We start from the raw sequence: 10,505 nt of genomic DNA, 5'->3' as shown, positions 1-10,505 counted from the left end.
GAGGTGGTGGTGTTACTGAGGACTGTAAAGTAGGTGCTGGAAGTGGTGGTGTTACTGAGGACTGTTCTACTATTCGCGTAGTAGACATTTAAGTTAGTCGTGTTCTGAGTCCTCCCTTTACCGCGTTTAGTTTTAAACTTCCTGTTTAATTTAGTTTTGTCATTATTCCTAACACTATTTCCCTGTAATCTTTTACATTGTTTACCCGCTCCCACTGCAGTTTCCCCGACCCCCGTGCCCATATGTTCCCCTAGCAGTTTAAAGACTTCGATATCCTTTGAACTGCCCCCTCTAGAGATCCAGCCAGGGTTGCCACCCCATCCCGAGACAGGTGCACCCCATCCCTAGCATAAAGGTCCTTTCTGCCGTAGAAGTTGTCCCAGTTGTCAATGAATGGGACCGATATTGACTTGCAATATCTGTCAAGACGGTCGTTGACACCAACCGCCCTTGACAACCATTCACTTAACAAAAGCCTTCATTAGAGAGAGGTGAAGGAACATACTGTACAGTGAACATACAGATCAATGTATCATGTGAGCTGAGGTGTTGAACAGCAGACACGTAGTGTAGTAACTCCCTCACAGATGGCATTATGAGGGGCATCACATGGTGTAGTAATTCCCTCACAGGTGGTGTTAACTGGAGGTGTTGGAAAGTTATATATATATATATATATATATATATATATATATATATATATATATATATATATATATATATATATATATATATATATATATATATATATATATATATATATATATATATATATATATATATATATGCTGATAAATCATAAGGAGAAAGAAGAAAACACGAAGTTCCCAAGCGCTTTCGTGTAATTCATATCTTCAGGGGTGAGTACAGACTAGAGAGAGTAATACAAATCAAGGTGTATATATACAGAGGAGGGTGAGACCAGGTCCACAATGGTCAGGTATTAGGTAATGACCCTACTAATCTTTAAATAGCACACAACGGTCGGTGGTCAGGTCAGATGGTCAAGTGACCCGGCCTTCTCACCTGATCACAAATCTTCTTAATTACAAAATTGTCCAGCTTGTACATGCCGCTACTCAAATTCATGTTGAATGCTTCGGTATGTTTAATAAGACTAGATTCTATGATGTTCCTACTACCAATGAATACATGGTAATATTGAGGAGTGCATTATCCCAAATACCAAGCTTATATCCTCAAACAGTCAAAACAGAGCATTGATTCCTGACCTGTTCCTAACACTGTAAGCTTGTGTTGTTTAATTCTAGTTGCAAGATCTTACCCGTTCGGCCTAAGTAAAAACATATTATACCCTGTAGAACTCTTTATAAATGCAAACTAAAGCGTTGGGGAGTTCTTTATCAACATTTGTTAAATAGCAAAATAGTTTTTAAATGCCACATTGATGCTCCAGGCCAGCCAGTGAATGTGTGAGAGAAATTTTTGTGAAATGGCATTATTAAGATATTCTATGGTCGTCATGGGTGGGCTTGGGATCAGTTCTATAAAAAGTTTTCTTAGTAATGTTTAAGCATTTGTCTATGAAAGATCTAGGGTATTTAAGGTTTGAGCCAATACTATATATATATTTGTATTCCTCATCGATGAATTCCGGACTGCAAATTCTCAAGGCACGTAAAAACATTGTTGAAAATACTGACTGTTTGACTTTATTATGGTGGGCAGAATAATAATGAATGTATGAACACACATTAGTTGGTTTTCTATAAATACTGAACTTAAAAGTGTTACCCATTCTGTGTATCAGACAGTCTAGGAATGGCAATTTACAGTCATGCTCTAATTCCACAGTGAATTTGATCGAGGGGGCTAAGTTGTTAAGTTGTGGCAGGAAAGCTTTTTGGTCCTCATTACATGGCCAGAGACATAATACATCATCAACATATCTAAACCAGACTGCTGAGGGTGGTAAAATATTACTTAATAGTTTCTTTTCAAAGAATTCCATATATAGGTTGCTTAATACAGGTGAGAGTGGATTACCCACTGCCATACCAAATTTTTGAGCATAATATTCCCCATTGAATTCGAATTTGCAATCCTTAATACATAGTTTGATGAGTTCGATGAAGTCGTCTTTCGAGACGGGCAGTGAAATGTTATCCAGGGAATCTATGAGGAACTCCAGTAAATCATCAACTGGGACCTTTGTAAAGAGTGACGTTACATCAAAGCTGACCAGTTTAAAATCATGATTAATGTGTAAGTTATTGAGTTTATCAACCAGATCCATATTATTCTTGATATTGGAGTTAGAAATGTTGCCAACTAGGGGATTTAGTAAAGAAACTAACCATTTAGATAGTTTATAAGAGATTGACCCAACTGAGCTAATGATGGGTCTTGCTGGGTTATTGGGCTTGTGGGTCTTGATTACACCGTACATGTATGGCAGTGGAGGGGACGTTGAAGTAAGATGTTTAATGAGAGTAGCTTTGCCTCTCAATTGGGACTTCAGTTTTTTGTTGAACTGGGTGTTGAGAGGATTATTTATGAGTTTAGAATATGTTGTAGTATCACATAAAAGGTCATTCATTTTAGAGATATAGTCATCTTTGTTTAAAATCACTACTGTGTTGGCTTTATCTGCTTTAGTGACATGTAGATCCTTATTTTTCTTAAGGGCTTGGATTGCTTTGGTGAATCTTTCTGGACAGTTTGGAACACAAGGCTTGGACATAGATGCATACACAACACCTTTACACATGTTCACTTCTTCACTTGTAGGTGCGCGTGATCTAGGTATATGCTGATAACCACAAGGAAAGAAGAAAACACGAAGTTCCCAAGCGCTTTCGTGTAATTCACATCTTCAGGGGTGAGTACAGACTAGAGAGAGAAATACAAACCAAGGTGTATATATACAGAGGAGGGTGAGACCAGGTCCACAATGGTCAGGTATTAGGTAATGACCCTACTAATCTTTAAATAGCACACAACGGTTGGTGGTCAGGTCAGATGGTCAGGTGACCCGGCCTTCTCACAAAATAACTATCATACATCTATATATATATATATATATATATATATATATATATATATATATATATATATATATATATATATATATATATATATATATATATATATATACACAGTAAAAGTCCAAAAATCCGGATGCCAGAAATCCGGACCACCCGAGAATCCGGACTTTTCAAAAACGATTTTTTTTTAGCGGGCATTTGTGTGCATGTGCGCATGCGTGAGCGCCACAGCTGCACAGCGACAACAAGCGACCACGTGGTCGCCACTTTAAAATGGGCAATCAAACTGTGACAACATACCGTATATACTGTACTCGTCTATAACCCCCCCTCGTTATCAGTCGACCCTGATTTTTTGACCAAGAAATCGTTAATTTATGATATTCCTCGTTTATAGTTCCACCCACGTTTTTGAGGGTAATGGAACAACAAAACCACTAAAAACGCTCTACGTCCTATAAACTGAGGCTCGCCGTGCATGAAACACAAGTGCTGAAGGCAAATTGTTTACCATTTATTATTACGACACTTTACACTGAAACCCGGGTAGTTTCAACAAAAATATTGTATATTTCCATTCAAGTATTTATTCAAGTCAATTAGGAGGGAATATTATTGAAATACAACAGTTTTTAAACTAAACCATTCGAAAAGCGATTACGGTAACATCTTTTGAACGAAAGAAAGCGAAAGTCATTGTTTTCGTCATGATTTTATCCCACTTTCCACTGTAATACGTATGTAATTTCAGGAAAAATATTACATTTCCATGAATGTATTATATCAAGCACAGTATGAATAGAATATCATTGTAATATATCAGAATTTTAACCGAAAACTATTAAAAAAACGAGTAACATCTCAAGAACATCGGAAGCTTAGGTAAAGTCTTTTGTTTTCGTCATGTATTTTATCCTATTTTACATTGAAATATGTCACGTTTCCACAAAACTACTATTTATCTCCGAGAATATATCCATTCAGGCGCAGTTTAGGTAAAATAGACGAGTGATGTAATAGTTTTTTAACTGAAAACGATTCGAAAAACACTTACCCTCTAGCCCTGTTCAAAGAGAGGACTGGGAGAAGCTGTTTGGTGCTGCAGACGATGACAAGGAAAATGATTTTGATGGATTTTAATGAAAATATTCAGAAATATGGTATCGTAGTATTTATTCAAGTCAATTAGGATAGAATATTATTGTAATACAACAGTTTTTGAACTGAAAACCATTCGAAAAGCGATTACGGTAACATCTTTTGAACGAACGAAAGCGAAAGTCATTGTTTTCATCACGATTTTATCCCACTTTCCACTGTAATACGTACGTTCAGCAAAAATATTACATTTCCGTGAATGCATTATATCAAGCACAGTATGAATAGAATACCATTGTAATATAACAATATTTTGAGTCCTACTCTTTCCATTTACAGAGTACTGTACAAGCCCATAATAATGGCTCCTAAAGTAGATAAACTTCGTTGTGTGAAGAGAAAGAAGAACACATTGAAATTGAGTGACAAACTTGAAATAATTAAGAAACTAGATCGTGGTGTGAGCAATACTGTTCTAATGGAAACATACGACATTGGAAAGTCTACAATTTATGATATATAAAAGGCAAAGAATAAAATTTAGAATTCACAGCTTTTTCATTAAAACTGCTCGTTTTGATAAACGAAGCATGCTATATTTGCAAATGAATCAACTATCAAAATGTAACTGTTCATTTCTTCTTTATTCTTCATTAAATTTGAATTTTAAAAGTACTGTCTGAGAATCCGGAAAATCCAAAAATCCGGACCGACCCAATCCCCAAGCAGTCCGGATTTTTGGACTTCTACTGTGTATATATATATGCTGATAACCACAAGGAAAGAAGAAAACACGAAGTTCCCAAGCGCTTTCGTGTAATTCACATCTTCAGCAGTCTGGTTTAGATATGTTGATGATGTATTATGTCTCTGGCCATGTAATGAGGACCTAAAAGCTTTCCTGCCACAACTTAACAGCTTAGCCCCCTCGATCAACTTCACTGTGGAATTAGAGCAAGACTATAAATTGCCATTCCTAGACTGTCTGATACACAGAATAGGCAACACTTTTAAGTTCAGTATTTATAGAAAACCAACTAATGTGTGTTCATACATTCATTATTATTCTGCCCACCATAATAGTCAAACAGTCAGTATTTTCAACAATGTTTTTACGTGCTTTGAGAATTTGCAGTCCGGAATTCATTGAAGAGGAATATAAATATATCTATAATATTGGCTCAAACCTTAAATACCCTAGATCTTTCATAGACAAATGCCTAAACATTACTAAGAAAACTTTTTATAGAACTGATCCCAAGCCCACCCATGGCCATAAGAATATCTTAATATTACCATTTCACAAAAATTTCTCACACATTCCTTTACAACTAAAAACCTGGAACGTCAATGTGGCATTTAAAAACTCATGCACTGTTAAACAAATGTTAATCTAGAACTCCCCCAACAACACAATTGGTTGCATTTATAAAGTTCCTTGCAAGGAATGTAATATGTTTTACTTAGGCCAGACAGGTAAAGATCTTGTAACTAGACTTAAACAACATAAATATAGTGTAAGGACAGGCCAGGAATCCAATGCTCTGTTTGTTCATTTGAGGGATAACAAGCATTGCATTGACTGGGATAATGCCTCCTCAATATTACCTTGTAATTCAATTGACAGTAGGAACATCATAGAATCTAGTCTCATTAAACATACCGAAGCATTCAACATGAATTTGAGTAATGGCATGTACAAACTGGACAATTTTGTAATTAAGAAGATTTGTAACCAGGTGAGAAGGTTGGGTCACCTTACCCTCTGACCTGACTACCGATCGTTGAGGTGCTATTTAAAGATCAGTAGGGTCATTACCTTATACCTGACCATTGTGAACCTGGTCTTACCCTCCTCTGTATATATACACCTTGTGCTATACTTCTCTTTATATATATATATATATATATATATATATATATATATATATATATATATATATATATATATATATATATATATATATATATACCGTATATCTCGGCCTATAAGGCGTCGGGGTGCATAAGACGGCCCCCCCAAATTTCCATTTAAAAAGTAGTTTTTGAGCTCTATTCGCTGTATAAGACCAGTACCCCAAATGTGACACTTACCCACTGACTCAGTAGTCCTCTACCAACCATCCTTGGTTTTTTAAAATAAGGCCAATTCACTTCAAGTAATGTCATCAAATGTTACCCGCTGGTGTAGTGTAAACACTAGTGACGTCACTGAAGCGTCTGCTATTTACCGGTAACTGGAACTAATGTCGGTGTCGAGTAAAATTTTTCCATTTACTTGAAATGGATTTACCGATTTATTTGTTTATTTATTTATTTCCAATTCACTTCAAGTAATGTCATCAAATGTTACCCGCTGGTGTAGTGTAAACACTAGTGACGTCACTGAAGCGTCTGCTATTTACCGGTAACTGGAACTAATGTCGGTGTCGAGTAAAATTTTTCCATTTAGTTGAAATGGATTTACCGATTTATTTGTTTATTTATTTATTTATAATATACTGTAACATATTAAACACACTGCAAGTATTTTCTTTAATTTATACGCTTGCCTCGCACGAGACGATCGGTGGTGGGAGTGTTACCTCGTCTTGGTGGTGGGACTGTGTTCCCACTGTTTATACAACAGCTACCACCGTATTCTAATTGTGGTGTTTCATTAGGATTTGAGTGAAAAAGGTTATGTATAATATATATATATACATATATATATATATATATATATATATATATATATATATATATATATATATATATATATATATATATATATATATATATATATACAGTTATTGTACCCCATAGCGGTCAATTGAACCCAGGGTCCGCGTTAAGTGAACAACAAGACATATGGATTAATTCAATAGAAACGGCCCGACCCCAAACTCCACTTTTTGAAGACACATACCTATGTTGTAGTAAAAATAACATCTTAATTTTATGATGGTACATGCACACAATTAATACTTAAGAGAAATAGAAATACAGTCGCCAAGTTAATGTCCATTCAAATAATGGACTCAACTCCCTCCCTCTCACACTACACAGCCGGCTAACAGATGGTCGGTCGGTCCCTCCCTCCCCACCCCCACCAACCGTCCCAAGGAGATGTGGGATAACCTCAAACTAAAGTTAGGAAAATATAATTGACATTGCTGGATTCCTTGTAAGACCAGGAATATTTTGAATATAAATGTCATATATTTTGACAAAAGATAACATAGTTACCTAGAGAAAAATTTTATCTAAAAATTGTAAGTTAAAACAAAATATATGATGTTTATATTCAAAATGATCACCAAATTATAAGAATTCCAGCAATGTAAATTATATTCTGACCGGAGTAATTTGTATGAATTTTATGAACTAAAACAAATATCTTCAGTTAATAAAAAAAAATAATCTTCAGACACTATCTGTCAATCAAGTACCCCACCCTCCCCTCTTCCAACCAGCGGTCAGTCCCAACCTCCCCACCCCCACCATCCTCCCTTCAGAGTTTTTACATTTAGTATTAAATAATACCTCAGATTAAAGTTAGGATAATATAATTGACATTGCTGGATTCCTTGTAAGACCAGAATATTTGAATATAAATGTCATATATTTTTGGACAAAAGATACCATAGTTACCTAGAGAAAAATTATTATCTAAAAATTGTAAGTTTAAAAGCAAAATATATGATGTTTATATTCAAAATGATCACCAAATTATAAAATTGCAATGTAAATTATATTCTGGCCTAGTAATTTGTATGAATTTTATGAGCTAAAACAGGCAGTCAGGCAGGGTGGCGGGTGGGGCAAATCAAAATAGCGTCTCGGACACTCACCGTATATGTGGAAAAACCCGTTAAGTGAAAGTTCAGCTTTGGCAAGGCACCGCATTATCTTGGCCGTTAAGTGAAAGCGTTAAGCGAGGTAAAACTGTATGTGTATATATATATATATATATATATATATATATATATATATATATATATATATATATATATATATATATATATATATATATATATATATATATATATATATATATATATATATATATATATATATATATATATATATATATATATATATATATATATATATATATATATATATATATATACAGTATTACCCGCCTATGATGCTGATTTTATATCTGTGATTGCTATATTTGCAGTTTCACGGCATATCTTGATCGGCGCTATTTTGATTGCCACCGCCACCTGTTCTTCATAAAAATTATTACCGACCAATATTTTACATTGCTGGAATTTATAATTTGATGATCATTTTGAATATAAACATCATATATTTTGCATTAGATACAAATTTTAGATAAAATGTTTTCTCTGAGTAAATATGTTATCTTTTATTATATGACATTTATATTCAGTCTTCTAAGGAATCAGCAATATCTAACAATCTGAGGTATTATTAATACAAAATGTTAAAATTATTTTTTCACCCACCCTTTCTCTTGAAGGGAGAAAGCTTTCGTGTAATTCACATCTTCAGGGGTGAGGACAGACTAAGGAAAAGTACAAAACAGAGGAGGGTGAGATCAGGTCCACAATGGTCAGGTATTAGGTAATGACCCTACTAATCTTTAAATAGCACCACAATGGTCGGTAGTCAGGTCAGAGGGTAAGGTGACCCAACCTTCTCACCTGGTTACAAATCTTCTTAATTACAAAATTGTCCAGTTTGTACATGCCATTACTCAAATTCATGTTGAATGCTTCGGTATGTTTAATGAGACTAGATTCTATGATGTTCCTACTATCAATTGAATTACAAGGTAATATTGAGGAGGCATTATCCCAGTCAATGCAATGCTTGTTTTCCCTCAAATGAACAAACAGAGCATTGGATTCCTGGCCTGTCCTAACACTAATTTATGTTGTTTAAGTCTAGTTACAAGATCTTTACCTGTCTGGCCTAAGTAAAACATATTACATTCCTTGCAAAGAACTTTATAAATGCAACCAATTGTGTTGTTGGGGGAGTTCTTGATTAACATTTGTTTAACAGTGCATGAGTTTTTAAATGCCACATTGACGTTCCAGGTTTTTAGTTGTAAAGGAATTTGAGAGAAATTTTTGTGAAATGGCAATATTATGATATTATTATGGTCATGGGTGGGCTTGGGATCAGTTCTATAAAAAGATTTCTTATTAATGTTCAGGCATTTGTCTATGAAAGATCTAGGGTATTTAAGGTTTGAGCCAATATTATAGATATATTTATATTTCTCATCAATGAATTCCGGGCTGCAAATTCTCAAAGCACGTAAAAACATTGTTGAAAATACTGACTGTTTAACTCTATTATGGTGGGCAGAATTATAATGAATGTATGAACACACATTAATAGGTTTTCTATAAATACTGAACTTAAAAGTGTTACCTATTCTGTGTGATGGAGGGTGCTGGAGGGGGTTTTGAGAATTGCGATTAACGAATTCCTTACGAGCACCCCTCAACATGTTTTCGCTTGCACACTAGCTGTCATATTAGTCCGCCAATACACTAATCGGTTCTAGGGCTTAAATTCCTTACTATTTTAGTAAATATCAATAAATTTGTACTATTCATTAATTCTAAAAGTCTTATATTAAAATTTTTAGTCATTTTAACAATTATTTAACATAATTTAAGTACAGGGAAACTAGTTTTTAGCGCGCCAAACGGCCTGTCAACACATCATACAGGCGCCAGTCTCTCTGTCTTTTCAGTGGAGGTAACATCTTGCTTCAGACTCTTCAACATAAATGCCTTTTTTCTGTGTTTCCAGCAAAAGTATTGGTCATTTTGAAATTTATTTTACATATTGACAATATATAATGCAGTGCAGTGTTGATTTAAAGAAAATAATCTTGAATTACACCAAGTGAACTAAAATTTTATGGGTGAAATGGCGGCATGGGGTGACTTCTCTTCCACCCCCAATGCCTTCACTTCTCCCTTCTCCTCCACCCCCATTCTAATTCCCATCATCATCATCATCATCATCCAGGAGCCTTCTACATACACACCTCAAAGTAAGTGTACTTTACTACCTTTTTTGTTGACTTTAGGCAATTTTTGGTGAGCTGGAACCAATTACCCAGAAACCCATTGAAACAATGGTTTCGGTTAACGAATTTTTCAGTTAACGAGCAACCTTCTAGAACAAATTGTGCTAGTTAACCGAGGACCACTGTATAAAGCTAGATGTCACATTCTGGATTGAACAAAAATTAACTTTAAAAAAAAAAAAATGGCGGGAAAATAGGCGGACGTTTTGGAACGTCACCCGGGGCCTAAGGGTTATGCTCAGAATTGTATTTTTTTAAATTAATTATGCAGTTTGTTTGTGTACATTCTTTTTGTTAGATTTATAATATTTTTAGATTTGGTCTTTAGTTAT

The 10,505-nt window shown here is 34.7% G+C and overlaps 1 protein-coding gene across 10 annotated transcripts in view; it reads left to right on the top strand.

Annotated features, from left to right (window-relative positions):
• The window catches only part of LOC121875177 (ATP-binding cassette sub-family C member 3-like), a 309,143-nt gene that overhangs the window by 230,612 nt on the left and 68,026 nt on the right, over positions 1–10,505 (top strand). The window lies entirely within an intron of this gene.

The sequence above is a fragment of the Homarus americanus genome, unplaced genomic scaffold (genome assembly GCF_018991925.1).
Source record: "Homarus americanus isolate GMGI-L3 unplaced genomic scaffold, GMGI_Hamer_2.0 scaffold36970, whole genome shotgun sequence".
Classification (NCBI taxonomy): Eukaryota; Metazoa; Arthropoda; class Malacostraca; order Decapoda; family Nephropidae; genus Homarus; species Homarus americanus.
Note: the sequence above shows the minus strand (reverse complement) of the source record. Positions and strands in the feature narration are given on the sequence as shown.